We start from the raw sequence: 18,232 nt of genomic DNA, 5'->3' as shown, positions 1-18,232 counted from the left end.
CAGGGCTTTTGAAGCTGCAAAGAAGACAACGACTGAGCTAAAAGGCTCCACAGACTTCAGTACGTGCTGTGTCAAACTACAAGAAGCAAAAGAAGGTTGCTGCTAAGCAGCCGCAACCTAAGAAAAGTTACTTGCAGGAGAAAAACCCTTCTTTCAGTAGCAGATGCAAGAATTGTGGTCAACAGCATCATAGCGACACATGTAAGGCAGCATCTCACAAATGCAGGAACTGTGCTAAAACTGGCCATTTCCCAATACACTGCTGCATGTCCCGCATTGGCTAAGGAGTGCCGAGTTTTGCTATAAATTTGGCCACTATGATGTTTGCTGTGCACAGAAAAGTCAAAGGGAACTAGGGAGTCGAAGGATTTAAAGGAAAATAAATGAACACCGTCAAGACATCTTCTCCAGCTATACGTTCAGTCCGCTTTAAAACGCCCTCAAGGTTTGCCCCTCACCGCCTATCAATTTACATGTTGCATATGGTCGGTAAACTCAGGGAAGATCACGTTATCCCTGATACCCCGGTGCAGATACCACTGTGTTTTGGTAGTGCAGCATCTACAAGCACTGGGCATCGGTATCGAGGAATTGCGGCCTCCCCCATGAATTGCAGTTCTCCAACGCTGATGGATCACCCATGGAAGGTAAAGTATTGGGATCAATGGAGGCCATGATGACATATGGTAATATATCATACAAGGGTATATTGACGTCCTTAGTTTTCTCCCAACACCCCTACTGTGTTATGATGCCCTCCGACACCTAAGGATCATTCCCTGGGACTTCCCGCGTCAAATGCAAGAGAGGAAACTGAGCAGGACTTCAGCAGGAAACCAGTCAGGTGCCAGCCAGCCAAGTTATAGCATCTGAAACTACATCTGTTTCTCCACCCCCTGCTACAATGTCACCGGAAGAAGCCAGGCAATACTTTCTTAAGGAATATAGCGATGTGCTAATGACAAAGGAGCAGTTTCATCAAGGAGCACACTTAAGCCAATGACTGGGCCGCCCATGCGTATTCACCTTAAGAGGATGCCAAGCCCTTCGCAATCTACACTCCACGGACAATACCTCTCAGCCTTTCAAGAGGACGTCAAGACTGAGTTAGAGGCAATGGTAGCACAAGGTATCATTGAACCTGTTGGGGATCAGCCGTCCCCATGGTGTCACCCCTTATGGTTGTGCCCAAACCTACAGGTGGTGTTCGTGTCACCACAGATTTAAGCAAGTTAAATTCACAGGTGCAAAGGCCAGCCCATCCTTCACCATCACCGTTTAGTGCAATTAGGAGCCTCAATTCCTTACTTCCAGGTATTTCTCCACTATGGATGCATTGTGTATTGGCAGATCCCACTAGCAGAGGCAAGACCAAGCCCTTACAACATTCATCACGCCCCTATGGTCGGTATACGCTATCGTCGTTCTCCTATGGGATTCAGCGCCTCAGGAGATGCCTACTGCAGGAGAGGTGATGTTGCCTTCAAGGCATCCAAAATTTTGTTAAGGTGGTGGATGACATTCTTCTGTATAGATAGGGATTATTATTTCTCACTTATGCAGAGTTAACAAAGTTTTGTCACGTTGTAGGACTCATGGTATTACTTTAAATGAAGAAAAGTTTATCATTGCTAGCCCTGCTGTATCATTTTGTGGATACACATTATCTGAAGATTGGAATTGCAGCTGATAAGGAGAAGGTTCGAGCTATATCAGAGTTCCCGAAGCCAGCAAATCTGACAGATTTAAGGTCATTCATTGGCCTTACTAAACCAGTTGACAGATTTTTCACCCAATCTTGCAGCTGCAGCAGATCCACTTCGACCACTAATGAGCCCCAAGAGATCCTTTACGTGGACGGCAGATCACGATGCTGCCTTTGCCAGTGTTAAAAAGGCTCTCTCTCAGCCACCTGTGCTAGCTCATTTTGAACCCTACGTGCCCCACTATACTGCAAACGGATGCTTCTCATTTATCTGGTTTAGGATATGCCCTTCTGCAAGACCACGGGGTGGAAGGCCATTTCCCGCGTTGGTCCAGTGTGGTTCTCGATTTTTGGCTGATGCAGAAACTAGATGGGCCACCATTGAGTTGGAATGTTTAGCTTCAGTTTGGGCTATGACTAAATGTCGTCATTTCTTACTTGGATTACCCCATTTCACATTGGTGACTGACCATAGACCCCCTGGTACCCATCTTGAATACATATACTTTGGATGCAGTGGAAAACACACGTCTACAACGTCTAAAAGAGAAAGTTTCACCATATATCTTCACTGCAGTGTGGCGTAAGGCAAGGAACATTGCATCCCTGATGCCCTCTCACGTTCCCCTGTGAGCCTCCCAACGTCTGAGGATGATATGCTAAATAGTGAAACCCATCTTTCCCTCAATGAGTGTAATAGCCAAGACCGTCACGGCAATTTCAGAGGTGAAGACATCAACTACACAAGATCTTACCTTGGAAGAAATTCGCACCGCAGCACGTGAGGACCCCTCATACACAAGACTCCTCCAGAACGTTGCCAATGGATTCCCCAGTCATCGCTACGCTACCGACCTCCACAATGACATACTACCCTTTTGGAAAATAAGGGAGGAATTATACACCGATGATGACCTTGTATTGTACGGAGCCCGAATAGTGGTTCCCTCAGCTATGCGACGCAATATTTTAACACGCCTTCATGACAGCCATCGTGGTGTGGAGGCAACTAAGCGTCGGGCTAAACAGACTGTATATTGGCCAGGTATTAATTCACATAGCAAATACGGTCCACGCCTGTGAGCCATGTCAGATAAGCAGCCAAGTCAACAGCAGGAGCCGTGGTTATGCAACGAGAACCCCTCTCGTCTTTCGAATCTGTATCGGCTGATTTCTTCAGTGTTTGCTGGGAAATCTTTCCTCGTGTATGTAGACAGGCTATCTGGATGGCCAGTAGTGGTAAAAATTTGGTACTAATACTACAGCAGAAGCAACGACACGACACTTCAGCCACATCTTCCGAGACTTAGGTGTTTCCTGTAAGGCTAATGACAGATGGTGGAACCTCAGTTCATCAGCTCTGAATTCAGAATTTTTCTGGGCAGATGGGTGTTAAACATGTGATGTCCACACCCCACTATCCCCAAAGCAATGGCCATGCTGAAGCAGCTGTAAAGAAGGTCAAACATTTTATCCTAAAGGTAGCACCTTCTGGGAATATCGACACCGAAGACTTTGACAGAGGATTGTTGGAGATACGGAATACTCCTAACTATGCTGCCGTTCTCCAGCACAGATATTATATGGCCAAGCCCTCCGATCATGTGTCCCAGCCCATGCATCATCATTCAAGCAGGAATGGCAAGCGAAAGCAGAAGAATACGACCGTCGTGTAGCATCATGTTCTCAAGCAGCCAAAATACGGTATGACAGCCATGCACACCCTTTGGCACCACTTAAGCTTGATGATAATGTCCGGATTCAAGACCCTATCTCTAAGCGATGGGATAAGACAGGCGTTATAATGGGCATCAGCAAGTCGCGAGACTACCATGTGAAGTTACCCTCAGGAAGAATATTATGGCGTAACCGCGTTTCTTACGCCCTGTACATCTCCCTAATTCACAATTGCGGGATGAGATGCAACAGTATCCAAAGAAGAAGGATGTAGCCCCTGCTACAAGTCAACAACCGCAAAGTGACACTCACCTAGAGTATCGACGTTCACCTAGACTCCATACCCGTTCATAAAGCTCTTTGAACGCAAAGGGGAGGGGGAGGAGGTGATGGATTATCACAATTATTTACTTATATGTATGATTATTATTATTATAATATGTACCTGTATTTCTAATGCACATTTTAGCATACATGTTGTGTTGGAATACGTAAATGCAATTATTCATGTTTATCGGAGCCATAGGGAATATTATGTAGCATTTTATATCATTTTGTGGTGCGCTATTCATTTGTCTGTATCTGGTATCACTGCAATTAGTCTACGCCATAGCCCGCCACTGTTCAAAGCTCCTCCAGTGTATAACTTTTATAATTATCATTTTCACGTATTATATGGCTTAAGGATTTACGCAAGTGTTTCAGTGAAGCCCTATATTAACTATCTATTGAAAGATAACAAAGACCCGGAGGACCCGAGAAACGAAGAAGCCTCCTCGACTCCTGATGAATTGGAATTTGGTAGGTACGCATCCTTGAGGTCCACCGTCACCATCCAATCGTTTCTTCTTTCGAACTGACCTCAACACTGAAGCCACGGTTTCCATGTGGAATTTTGTACATTTCACCCTCTTGTTGAGCTCTGATAGGTCTATAATGGGTCTCCAAGACCCTGACGCCTTCTTTGTGACGAAAATTCGACTGTAAACCCTGGGGTTGGGGGAGCAGGCTCTATTGCCCCTTTTTGGATTAGAGCCTGAATCTCCTCTTCTAAAGCTATACCCTGATGGATGAAGGGCGACAATAACTGTGCAGACGAATTGGTGTCTTGGAGAGTGGAGGAACCGAACAAAGAGGAATCTTGTACCCCTTCTCCAGCACCTCCAAAACCCAACTGTCTGCATTGTACTCTCTCCAGTGACGGTGAACTGAGAGAGGCAACCCCTACTGGTATTCCCGAGAGTGGTGTCTCCTATTTGCGAAAATTCTTCCTCGAAGCTCCTGTCTTCGAGGAAGTCGAGTGAGCCGACCTCTTCGCGAATCTAACCTTCTTTGGAGACCTAGAAGGAGAACGAGAATCTGCTCGCCCGCTTACCTGGAGACGACATCCTTGTTCCTTTTGGAGATCTAGCTCCTTGCGCTGCCACCCTGATCAATGCTTGTTGAGACTCCACTGTTGAGGTTGATGATACAAAATTCATCATATTGGTCACTTCCTGTTCGTTAAATAACGAACTCGTCAATGTTATTGGAGAACGGGACAAAATCCTTTTGTGTAGATCCGGGAAATGCGGGGGCAAATGACTAAGGTAAAGGTCTCCCCTTTCTTACCAATGAATGTCGTACACCCTGCCACACAATTTGCCTGGTGTGCCAGGCCCATGGAAACTGAAGTGATGAGGTTATCAAAACAGTCCAGGGTCTGAAGGACAAAACCATCCGTCTTCAAAGAACCCCATCAAGCCAGACAGAGTCCACATTGTGTGTGACAAGGCCTCCGTCTGATTCCTGAATACGTTTTCCAAGGCAGCTGCCTCCTTCAGAGAAACACTAACGAGCCCTAGATGAAGCAGAGATCTAGGAATTACCCCTCAATAGATTCATTGAGAGGAACCCAAATCCCCGATGAAGGGTTCCCAGATACTCCATACAACGCCTTCCTTGGAGGAAGGAGCGCCGAGTCCTGCCTATTAAGTCCTACACTGAAGCTAGTTTCTTGTCCGCCTCTTTCAGAGCTTGTTCGACTCTCCCGAAACCAAGGAAGTTTGTTCGAAGAGTACACTACGGGAGGTTTAGTAGCATATAATTCCTCGAAAACTGAATGACTCTGCTGGAACGGTTGATCCTCTCCCTTTGCCTGCGGGAAAATAATTCCTGGATTGAAATGAATGAATCATCCTGCTGTATTCGCTGTCACGCACTTGACTCGAAAGATCCTCAACAGCAGCTGTGTCTTCATCCAACTCGTCTTCTTGGATTACGTCCGAAGGCCGAGCTCGCCCTGTCATAGAAGCGGACTGTACATCTCCTAAACCTACCGATAAATTCAACCCTTCACAACTTATCCCAACCCCCTCCCTCCGCCAGCCAGAAATATCGTCAATAGGCACAGGTGGGGATGACGAGGCGTATCGACACTCTGCAAGACGGCAGTGTTGTCAACAGCTCAGGTGAGCTACTGTCCCAATGACTAGTCTGGAACGCAGACTGTCTATCAGGTGCAGTGTTACCGAATGCAGACGAACTCGGCATCGTCATATTACGCGTCTCCTGTCTCGATGACGCAACAGTCGCGCTCGCGTCCGCCCACCCTCTGGTTGCCAGATACTCCCGGCCAAGCAGCCTGAACACCTAAAAATTCTCCTGTCCTTACCCCACCCTTCCACCCTTTCCTGTCCCTTGCCACCCCTGCTACCTGTGTTTGTATGTTTTCCTGCCTGTACATTAGTCATATTACCTACCTGGAGTGTTGACCATCCGCAGCTACTGTCACTCCGCTACTCCTAACCGCCATATCTGGCAACCTTCAGTACTCTATCCACTCTGCCTTGCGTCATAGCTAATGTCCCCACCCCGAGAACCTACGTCTACCGAAGCTTTAGAGACTAAATGGTGAATGTTACCAAGAGAATCATACCTGAATGGCGAAGGGTATTCGAACCAATGAACCCCCGTACGGAGGTTGATGAAAACCTACACTGTCAGTGTTGTCTCTTTGCCCTGACGAAAAACCAACGTTCATGCTCCTACCACCCCTTGCCAACGAGCTAGCCATGTTACTGTCAGTCATACAGTATTCCAACCTGACTCTCGGGTTGTGCGCAGTGAGCTCAAAGAACCCCCAAACCCTGTCGATATTGTCGTATCAGTCTTAGGAAACGACTGAAGAGTAAGGGTACATCCTAACAGATTACATTGTCCGTACTATCCGACCAAATCACCTGACCACTGACACCATCCGAACAAGGAATACCGGAATCAGATGCTCCCCCCCGACTACTAGGAAAGGATTGAAAAAAGTCGAAGAACCCTCAGAAGTAGGAAACATAGAGGAAGGAGAAATAGAAACCCCTACTGACCCAGAAGGCATAGCAGATACTTAGTTCCGAAGAAGTAACAGAAAAGGAAGAAGAAGAAGAAGAAGGAGGAGAAGAAGGAAGGAAGGAGAGAGGAAGGAAGTTGAAACATAGATTCAGAAGGGCTACATCCCTCATTCATCTTCTTTAAAGAGAGCCAATAAATTGAAAAACTCTCCACCTTGAAAATCAAAACTAAGATCATCTTCAAATTCAGGAAAATTCTTAAGCACGTGATTTCTGATGTCACTGTAGTTCATCAGAAAACACTGCCTAACTAGAGTTCTATACCCTTGTGATAGCCCGAGAAAATTAGCATTGTACTCTGCTATATTTAGCCCTTGATCTAACCTACCCGAAGGACTAGGATTACCCCCGGACCGAACGGAACTCGAGAAGAAGAAGGAATCTCTCTACGAATTTATTATAGACGAGGACTGAATTACATTCTTACTAATATCTTTATCTGTTTTTCCCCGGGATGATAGACCCGAGGGAAAAATACAATCCGCTGGATCGAGCGCTAAAGAACCCTGTCATCTTTACTTCTGGTCTTTGTTCTAAGGCTAAAGAGATCTTTTCCTCCACACCTGGTGCTATTTTTCTTATCTGTCACTTTGTCTCCTAATTCTGATATAAACTTACCATCTTTGTTAGGGATTAAAGGGGAAACTGCTACTAACTCTGCCTGCTCCGCGCCAGGGGGGACGGCGGATCCTGCCCTGTGGGCTTGCGGATCCCCATAACCCCCAGCACCGGTTAGGGCTGGTTCTGGAACAGGCAGGGGAGCTGGAAAAGAACGATTAGTACTTTCAGTATCCCTATTGCTTGATCTATCTTCACTCAGCCTTGACATGAAATCAGTAACAAGAGACGTCATACTCGATGTCAACCTACTCTCAAGTTTTCTTAAAAAGCACTGTCTCTAAATCTCTATCTTGTTCTACATTAGACTCTTCCTGCCTACGTTTACTTCTTGATACAGACCTTTCCTATGTTTAAGATACCCTAACATTTGTTCCAAAGACCACTCCTGACATTCTACACATCTAGTCTTCACATTACATTGACAGGCCTACAATTTTACGCATAATGAGGTGACTGTCGTGTCCCTTAGGGTACTCATCCTCCTTCTTGCATTGTTGGCAAAGACGATTACGTCGTTTGAAGTTCCGCTCGTCGTTTTCTGTGATGTCGTGGCGAGGATGCAGAAGTTGATGTCGTTGTCATAGCCTGTTGTTTTTTGTTCATCTTAGCCGAATCCGCATGTCTAAATGATAAGGTGAATACAGGAGCAATTCAAACCGTAATCCAAAGGAAAGCGTAATTCGTCACCAAATTTAATCAATTCAACGGTGCAAAATGAAGGCCGGGCAAGACCAAAAAGAAGTTCGCTGTGGATACGTCCGTACTCCACCGCGAACGATAAGTGATTGACGTGAGAGGGCAGGTGTGACCGGCCCGTGAGGCAGGGCTACCAGCGGTGGGCTGGTAAATAGGTAACGAGGGTGTTTGCCAGAAGATTGGCAACACTGATCGTTTATTTCAACCAAAGATTTGGTAAATTTTAATAAATGAGGGTTCGGGCTGGTAAGTGACCAGGGCTTATTCAGGTGTTCAGGGGGTGTATTGCAATAGACAATTTATCTCAACGTAAAAAACGTCCAATAGGCGTTTAAGGGATGTGATGATATATATAACACACTTATAATGCTGAAGTCGGACAGAATCTGATCTTTATTCCTGTTCAGTTGCATTTCATACTGAATTATCAGATTCTCGTGTTCTATTTACACCTGTGCTGAATTATCCAAAGTCAGAATGCATTCAACCTACAGCATTAGCCACTATTAAAATTACTATACCGATATGTAGTATAGAGAATACTCTAGGCTAGGCTGCTCTATATGCATGCGATATATAATCGTGAACGCTAGGCTAGCCGTAGTTGATTGTTATGCTATTTTTCTACATACTGAATTATTGTAAGTCAATATGCATTGAACCAAGAATTAGTTATATTAACAATTACCATACCGTATATGTAAGTCAAATTGAAAACCTGATCAAGTTTACCACCATCACGAGACGAACGAAATTCATCCTCAGAAGGAAAAGAACCTATATGACGAAGGAGCAGTATTCAACACTTCAGAATCTGACAGACCCAAAACCACCCCTGAACTACCAAACCATTGGACCCTAGAAAAAAGTTCTGATGCAAGGAACTCGAAGCAGGAAAAAACCAATGAGGCTCTAAAGACAAACTGTCCCTCTATAAACTACTATAATAGAAATTGACCCGAAGAAGCCTGCACTTCTCTTCCTGAACACTATGTAGCACTATTATCCCTACTCATCTGTATCTGACCTAAATTTTCATCATCTTGAGAACTTACACATCGAGGAAAGGGGAAATCTGCTGCCAACACTGCCTGCTCCGCGCCCAAGAGGGCCCGGCAGAACCTACCCACTCGGAGGCTTGTGGTTCTCCATTACCCCCAGCATCCATTAGGGCTGGTTCTGTAACAGGGTAGGGGGCTGAAAAAGAACGTGATTAAAATCAACTATACTACTGCTACCACTATCTCTATTTTGGTTAAATTATTCATCAGGCAAGAAATAGGCTAAATATAATAGATGATAACCTGTCTACTAATTTCTTGAATAACTAACGCTAATGTTTCCTTGTCTCCTGACCAAGACAAACATCTCTGACTGGTATTACACTGAACCTTCCTACACAAAATAACAAAGAGAACGTCGATCATGTGTGAGGGTACTCATCCTACATTTGCAGGGCGTGCAGAGCCGATGAGCACCAACACGTCCAGCTGCAGGAGGCTCGATCGTCGAACTGTAGATAAAGCAGAAGCAAAGGCATTTGCAGACGGCGACGACATTTATTATCTAACTTATCCATAGCAAGTACAAAGTAGCTATCCAAAGTCAAATCGGGAGAAAAACGTTAATAACAGACCAAGGTCGTAATCTGTATTCAAAATACGAAAACTCTTTGAATGGGGTCGGGCTAAATGACCAAAAGTTCGCCTGATGTGGGACTAATCCGCACAGCATGGCAAACAAGAAACAATTAAGGAACCAGGCCTCTGGTGGCTGGTATTTGCAGCAGCGTTGCCAATGGTAACACAGGTAACTCATTTGACTAGATTTTACCTGCAGCGTTGGTAACACTGACAGTTAAAAATTACCCACTTGTGGGTAAATGTGTGGAGATATAGTTCGGACTGGTCAGTGACCAGGGCCAATTCAGGTGTTCAGGGAGTGTATTGCAATAATAAATTTGTTAACTCTTCTTGCACCCCAGAAGTACAATGTGTAACTGTCACTCCACATTTTCCATTTTTAATGAAAAACTTTTGTAATAATTAGTCTTTCCAGTTTGCAGAGATAAGAGGCAATTGTGTACAGCCATAAATGGAAGGCTGTTCTTCAATCTGCAGACTGATGGGTCTACCAGGTGTCTGTGTCCTCTGAAGCATAATATTTAAGCTGAAATGTCAGAGGCAGGGGGAAGGAGGTTGGAATAACAACTAGAAGCAAGGAAGTTTACTTCCTCTAGGAAACTAAAATGACTTTGAAACCTCAAGCAAAAGCTAAGGTTAACTCAATGGAGGACACATGGTGATGGGAACAGCCATGGCCACTTCCCCAAGATTATTACACTTATTATGGTTGAGTCTGTTAAACTCTCGGCTGCGCCCCTCCAACTCAACATGAAACAATTACATGTGTAAAGGACCATTACAGCCTACAGAAACCAAGAAGGATCCCTCAACCACAGCAGATGGGAAAGCCAAATTGACCCAACCTATTTGGAGAATTGAGACAAATACCTTGAAACAGGTCAACGAGGACCAAGCACAATCCAAACCCAACCAACCCCCCATCCTTAGACCCTGGAAACTAATCTAAGTAAGCAGGAGCATGCACCACCTGTCGAGTGCTGCAATGCCAGACCTAATGTGATCCTCAATAATCCCATACTGACAAGCTCTGGAATAGTAGCAATCTCAGGAATCCAGTCATACTTGTAACTTTGGCTAGAGACTGATCACCAGCACATTCTGAGGAAACCATCCCAGCTTTAAAAGCAGCAGTAATCAAGGAGGATTCATCAGTGAAAGCCACTTGGGAACGCAGAGAGGTATTGCCTTACAAGACAATGATGGCACATTCTTCAACGTCTTCCTCTTGAACCCATACTTCTTCCACTGGCAAGGCATACAAGTGAAACTTGATGTATTTAAAAAAAGTACAACAACCCTGACTACTGCAAAGATAACATATCAAATGAGAGTTGACATTAGTAACATATAACTTCTACACTCTGTCATGGCCTGAGCACCCTCCCGGATCATACTTTAGAGGAAAGGAATAAGGCAATATTATTTTGAAACAATCATACTCAAAATCACAGGTCATGATAAAGTCATAAAAATTACTCAAACCAAGAAAGGGAATTTGCTTCAACATTGAAGGCCAGAAAAGTCCAGCAATTGACAGTCCAGTGAGCGGGTGGCTCTCCTGACCCATTCACTAATTCACCAGCTGTTAATTCACTAACTTGTTCTCAAGCTTCAGTGACTGCAAAAGTTTTTGCCAAAGTTATATCCATATAAAATTAGGAGGTTTCTACACACATAGGAAGAAATACACATTGAACCTACTGGTCAATTTGTTCAGATATGTACAAATAGATGTACTTGTGACAGCTATAATCTCTAAACTTTTCTATTTCTGAAATGAAGAACAAATTATGATATCATAACTTCCTATAGGAGATTCAAATATGTGTAAAATGGGTTGGGGTGAGGTTCAGCTGAAACACTTCTTGATTTCTTTACACTACAAAACTGACAAGCATATCCCAAAAGTGAGAAGACATTCTTGAGTTTTTCATAATATATTTCAAACTATTTATCTGATGTGTAAACAATTTATCTGATGTATAAACAATTTATTCAAATCTAAACTCCAAATACTGCACCAGGAAAAAGAATACATAAATTTTGATTAAGAAATAAAGTGAATTGTCTTTAAAGTTTAAAGGCACTTAAGAGAAAATTAATACAAGATTAAATTGCATGGTGTTGATAAGAGAAAAATAACTGCCTGACCCTGCTTGAATGTTTGGGATCACTGGTATGCTGTTGTTAATAATTGATTAATCTGACTTCAAAATGAAGGTTAGTATCTTCAAGCCATTCACTTTGGTGACAAATGAAGATCAAGATTTAAACTCAAAATCAAATATGAGGAAAATACTTACTTGTGAGCCTGCCAAATAGGGAACTTTTTTTTGGTAGTTCGGTCTAACATTTCCTGCAACCCAGTAACACAGAAGTCCATCACCATGTAAATCTGTACGTACACAAAGAAAATATATTGAAAATGAAAAGGATACCAAAAATTATATAAATATGAAAGTCTTTTAATCTACAATTTGAAATAACAACTTATCAGAAATTGTATTTTTCCTAACTATACAAACCTGAGGTCCTTTAACAATAGGAAGGTACTTAGCGGCAGCTGAACCGGTCGTAAGCTTCGAACAAGGGGGTTAAGTAGTTAACTACTTGTCTTGCAGTTGGTGGTCAGCTCGACTGCGAGGAGAGGAGTCACTTTGCTTTAGGCCCAGGAAACGCAGTGAGGGGTGGCATGAGGTGGGACTATATGTAAAGGACCTCAGGTTTGTATAGTTAGGAAAAATGATATTGTTATGATACAATAAAGTTTCATACATACTTACCTGGCAGATATATACATAGCTAAGACTCCGTCGTCCCCGACAGAAATTCAAATTTCGCGGCACAACGCTGCAGGTAGGTCAGGTGATCTACCATCTGCCTGGGTGGCAGGATAGGAGCCATTCCCATTTTCTATCATATTTTCTCTCTTCCACCTGTCTCCTGCGGGGAGGCTGGGTGGGCCATTAATCGTATATATCTGCCAGGTAAGTATGTTGAAACTTTATTGTATCATAACAATATCATTTTCATACAATCAACTTACCTGTCAGATATATACATAGCTGATTGACACCCTTTGGTGGAGGGTAAGAGACAGCTAACATGGAATAGACAGGTAAACAACATATGTTGTAGGTATAAATAAACCTTGGTTCCTATCTGATAGGTGGTAGACTTCATATGGCTGTTGCCAAGGAGTCTGCATCACCTCAAGAAACTTTAGCGACATATGTGATCTGTGGCCAAGAGTTCTTGTGGGTCTGCCGATGGGGTCTTATTCCACTTACTCGGCAGAGCCTAAAAGGTACTTGTCAATGGGTGCTAATCCACTTATATGACAATACACCTATGCCTATTGGCATAACTAAGGAGCGCAACACCGATCCCGATCACCTGATCCTAACACGAGGGTTCGCGCTCAAATTGAAAAGAGTTATCCCCACACTCCTTTCAAAAACCCCAATAATTTCACTAAGTTAAATAACTTTAACTCAAAGTTAAGGATCAGTGTCGGCTCCTTATCCCAGTAACTTATCCGCAGAAACATATAAACCAAAAGAGAAGGATCTCTCGTAGGTTAACTTGACATCCTTTGTGTAATGAGAAGTCAACACAGAGTTGCCTCTACCGTACAACACAGCTAATATGTCTTATATGACATATTGTTATGTAAAGAACAAGAATTTGCAAAAGCGCGTACTTCCTGTGCTTTTAATTCTCAGCTGTTTGAAGGAATCAAGTCACTTATGAAGTGCTTAGGAGATCTCCATGTTTCAAAGAAGACCAGGGCTTTCTTGAAATGGATCTCTCCCGTCTGAAGCCTGAAAGGAACCTCGTGCCTGGCTGGTGCTTAGCTCTTGGTTGGAGCCTAGCGCTTGTCTGGTACCTCTCGCTTGACTGGCGCCTCGCAGCTGGTTGACGCCTCGCACCTGTCTGGAGATTCGCGCCTGTCTGGCGCCTCGCACCTGGCTGACGCCTCGCGTCTGGCTGGCGCCTCACGCCTCACTGGCACCTCGCGCCTGGCTTGAGCTTCGCAACTAGCTGGCGCCTCGCGCCTGGCTGGTGCCTTGCACCTGTTAGCGTTTCGAGTTTGCCTGATGTCTGGCTGACTCCTCACTCCTGGTTCCAGGTTGGCTCTTTTTTAGCATCTGGAGCCTAGCTGGATCCTTCCCACTTGCTTGAGCTTCTAGCTTGGTAGAGTCTCGAGGTTGCCTGGCGATGTACACATCGGACATTCTTATCTGTCCGATTTGTTCACCTCTAGCGCATATGCGCCAGGTTGGAGGCCCGCTCTGTCTCTTCATCAGACAATGACATTACGGCACTTGGCGTCTGGCTTGCGTTACATTGTCTGAAAGTCCTGAAGAACCACAATGGTTCATCAGGACAGGAGAAGAACGGAAGAAATTCTTCCACTCTGAGCTTTCAGCCTCTCCGGCAATGGGAGGTGATTGTATCCAGCTACATCTAGTAGACGATAGGAATCTAACAGTGCGAGAGATAAGAGTCTTTATCGATGAGGATCCTTCGTGATTATTTCCTTTTGCTAACGAGATCTCTCGAAATGATGATGATGTTTCTCGTTGCCGAATCTTCCCTATCCTTGCTCTAAGGAAGGGAAGGAGCCTGGAAGCCGAAGGTAAACTCCGAGCTGAAATTGGGCGGACACCCTGATTTCTAGCTCTAATGTATCTCTCGAATGTCTTCTGGGATCTATTTCGAGTCCTCCTCGTATTCAAAAAGACTGTAGGAAAAATGTTTTAACCATTTCTTCTTTCGTAGAAGAAAACATAAAGTATCCTGTCTGGACAACGAAACTTCTCTCCGAAATCGGTTGAGTCAGGAATAGAGGGTTAAATTTATTTTAACAGACATATACTGATAAAAAATCGTTGCCAAGTCTCCACTGAATAAGATGCGAGATTCCAATGCTCAAAAACTTCAATATTTTCTTGGAAGTTTAGGGCCAAGAGAAAACCAAGAATTCTCTCCTAAAATTTTCCAAGAAATTTTTATGAGGAGCAGTTCCATCTTGTCAGAACACGGAATCTGAGGCCCAAAATAGGAACCCATTCTAAGTATAAGATCTCCTACCTTTATCGTATAGAGGTATTGTATAAGATCCCGAAGATCTTAATTCTCTGCTATCTCTAATACTCTTTGTCGAGACAGAGTATATCATTTTACTGTATTCATTGAAAGCAGAAAATACAAAGGTGATACTTCCCCCTGAAAGGGAAGAAAACCACTATGTGGTTCACAGAGGTATCAGAAGAGGACAGTTTCCCCCTTCCATCTAGCATGATCTTCAGCCACTCTTTAGCCTGTTTGAAGGAATTATCAAGCTTCTCCTGAAAATCCTCTCATTCATGTTTACTTCTGGTCAGTCTGCACGCAGACAGACTCAGATTGGAGAGGTTTTTTCAGGTCCATTATTTATAATAGATTCCGATAAAATCTCTAATCTCTTAGAAAAACCCTTCCGACCCATGCTGAGAGAATAACGTGGCCTCTGTGAATCCAACCTCTCTATGGCCAAAATGAGGCATTCATCTTCTTCCTTTGACGCCCATTTATCTTAATATCTGTTAAGAATATATATAACTAGGGGAAAAAGACTAAAGTTTATTCCCCATTAACAGTAAAGATGGCGTATTGTTATCTTTTGTTCGAGAATAAGGCAGCAGTTTGTAGGAAGAAAGTCCTTATTACACCTCGCGAAGAGATCTATAAAGAAGGTTCTCTCTCTTTTCAGGGGCTTGGAAAGATCCGAGTCTTTCCACCCTCGATTAGGTGAAGGAGAAGCAGAAGAAGAGAAACACTCTCACAGGACGCTTTTTCTGAAGCGGTCCTGAGCAGTCTGTTGCGAGAAAGATAATATCTTGCATCTTCAAGAAAATTCTTCGTCGATGAATCTTCTTTCTCCTTATCCACCAAGACTCTTGATAGGTGCCTCGTCCGAGTTCTCAGAGACTTCTAGCGGACGGGATTCCAGAAGGAAGAGGTCCCCTTACCGAGAAGGACCCTCCTTAGTACTCCAACCAACGAAGATATCTGCTGTAGTCACTTTCCCAGGATCTTCGCAGCTACTTCTTACTTCTCCATATCCGATCTAGAGGAAGGAGGATACACTTCCGTAATACTTTCCGGGATATAATCCAGTTACTTAGAGATTTCTAAGAACTTTAGAAGGTCTCAAAAATTCGTCAGAACTTCCACCTTTTCGATGAGGAATCGGATAACGAAATCACTATTATAGGATACCTTTCCAACGGTTATCCTTGGCAGTCTGGGACGCTACTACAGATCCTGCCGAGGGGACGCCCGACCAGAGGTGATTCTCTGAAACCTCCTTACGGCTTTCGACATTCCTTCTCCTTTGGGTTTGTGAGCTTGGAAGAGGTCTAGCCCGGAGAGCGAGACAGAGCCGATCGGGCGCACCCTCATTATTATAGGACGCCTTTCCAATGGCGAACTTGGCAGTCTGGGACGTGCTACAGAACCTGCCGAGGGGACGCCTGACCGGTGGGGATTCTCTATAACCTCCGTAAGGCTTTCGACTTTCCTTCTCCTCTGGGCATGGGAGCTTGGAAGAGGTCTAGGCCTGGGAGCGAGGGGGACAGGAGCCGATCAGACGCACCCTCCACTGCAAAGGGGAACACTAAAATCACTTCTTACCTTTCAATAGCTCGTATTTTGAGCTACATTCCTTTGTCTTCAAATTGCAATATGAATTTGAAGATTCTGTGAAGTAAGAAGGAGATGAGGATACAACACTACTAGTATTGTTAATGCTCTGACTGCTCGCTAGTACGAGAGCTATAAAAACTTTTAAAGGAAGCGTAACTAATTCTATTTTTTCTGACTTCCTCAAGAAGGAAGTTAGCTTAAACTTCCTCAATGAATTCTAACATTTACTACACGTTATTAATGAATAAATATTAAAATTTCCCTTCTTGCAAACTATGTGAGTGTCTACCGAAAAGTTCGTTTAGTTACACGTAAACAATTCTTCGACATTTTCGAAGCCAAAGTTATTAAAACAAATTAATATGCGTATGCCAAACCAAAGAACCAGTACTTCCCTGCAAAAGATAGCCCAGAAGATCGATGGCGATGAAATATGTTATTGTTATTATACAATTAAGTTTGTTCATACTTACCTGGCAGATATATATATAGCTGTATTTTCTGAAGTCCGACAGAATTTTCAAAACTCGCACACCGCAGTGGGCGGCCAGGTGGTAGTACCCATTCCCGCCGCTGGGAGGCGGATATCAGGAACCATTCCCATTTTCTATTTATATTTTTATTAATGCCCCTGTCTCCTGAGGGAGGAGGGCGGGCACTTTAATTATATATACTGCCAGGTAAGTATGAACAAACTTAATTGTATAATAACAATACATTTTGTTCATGCCACTTACCTGACAGATATATATATAGCTGCATCCCACCTTCGGATGGTGGGAAGAGACAGAATAGGATTTTTTAGGAAAATAAACTTAAATTAAGTAGATGATATGCATCTTGGTTCCTCACCTGTTAGCAAAGTAGACTCTGTGATTACTGTCACTTAAGGCTGCTTTTGCTTAAATCAGAGTTGCCAGCCAGGTGGAGACCTGTAGTGCTGGTGCGCTCTGGATGATCTGTCAACGGGTACGTGACCTCAACGTGACAAGACCATCGAGCCATACATATGAGGGCAACGAAGCAACTGACCACCACCTGACCAACTATCCAAAGACCCTTAAAACTAACAACTAAAGGATGGGAGATCTTCACATAAGACTCACCACAACCTAAAAACACAACAATAAAACTAACCTAAACCTAACTAAGGGATAGGGAAAGAGCTACTTCCGGACCCCAAGACTGTGTCCGCAGAAACGTATGGCCCAAGTGAATTACAGTCGTCATAAATCGTTCTCACATCCCTTAGGTAATGTGATGCGAAGACGGAGTTTTACTCCTCCAAAAGGTGCAATCAAGAATGTCCTTGATTGACATATTCTTTTGGAAGGCAAAAGAGGTGAGCGACAGCTCTAACTTCGTGAGCTTTCACAGTCGTAAGAGGCTCAAATCAGTCTTCTGGAAAGATGAATGAGCCTCTTTAATGACGTCCCTCCAGAAAGAAAGCAACAGCCATTCTTTAGATTAAAGGTAACTCTGGTCTCTTCACAGAGCACCAGAGATTACCTGAGGGACCTCTTACCTCTTTTGTTCTATGTACATAGAACTTGAGAGCCCTGACAGGGCACAGGGCTCTCTCTGGTTCTTGGCCCACCAGACTTGACATACCCTTCATCTCGAAAGTTTTCGGCCAAGGAATTAGAAGGATTTTCATTCTTCGCCAAGAAAGTTGGGCTCAAAGAGCAGACAGCATTGTCTCCTTTGAATCCCACTAAATTACTAAAAGCTTGTATTTCACTAACCTCTTAGCCGTCGCCAGAGAAGTTAGGAAAAGAGCCTTCCTTGTCAAGTTTCGAAGAGACGCTGCT

The 18,232-nt window shown here is 43.8% G+C and overlaps 1 pseudogene across 1 annotated transcript in view; it reads right to left on the bottom strand.

The window, feature by feature from the left end:
* The window catches only part of LOC135217146 (serine/threonine-protein kinase stk11-like), a 154,517-nt pseudogene that overhangs the window by 81,918 nt on the left and 54,367 nt on the right, over positions 1-18,232 (bottom strand). The window contains exon 3 of the transcript XR_010315061.1: positions 12,032-12,123. The product of XR_010315061.1 is annotated as a serine/threonine-protein kinase stk11-like (transcript). The remainder of the gene's footprint in view (positions 1-12,031; positions 12,124-18,232) is intronic.

This window comes from Macrobrachium nipponense, chromosome 7, assembly GCF_015104395.2.
Source record: "Macrobrachium nipponense isolate FS-2020 chromosome 7, ASM1510439v2, whole genome shotgun sequence".
Taxonomy (NCBI): Eukaryota; Metazoa; Arthropoda; class Malacostraca; order Decapoda; family Palaemonidae; genus Macrobrachium; species Macrobrachium nipponense.
The sequence above is the reverse complement of the archived record's forward strand: the minus strand, read 5'-3'. Positions and strand labels throughout refer to the sequence as shown.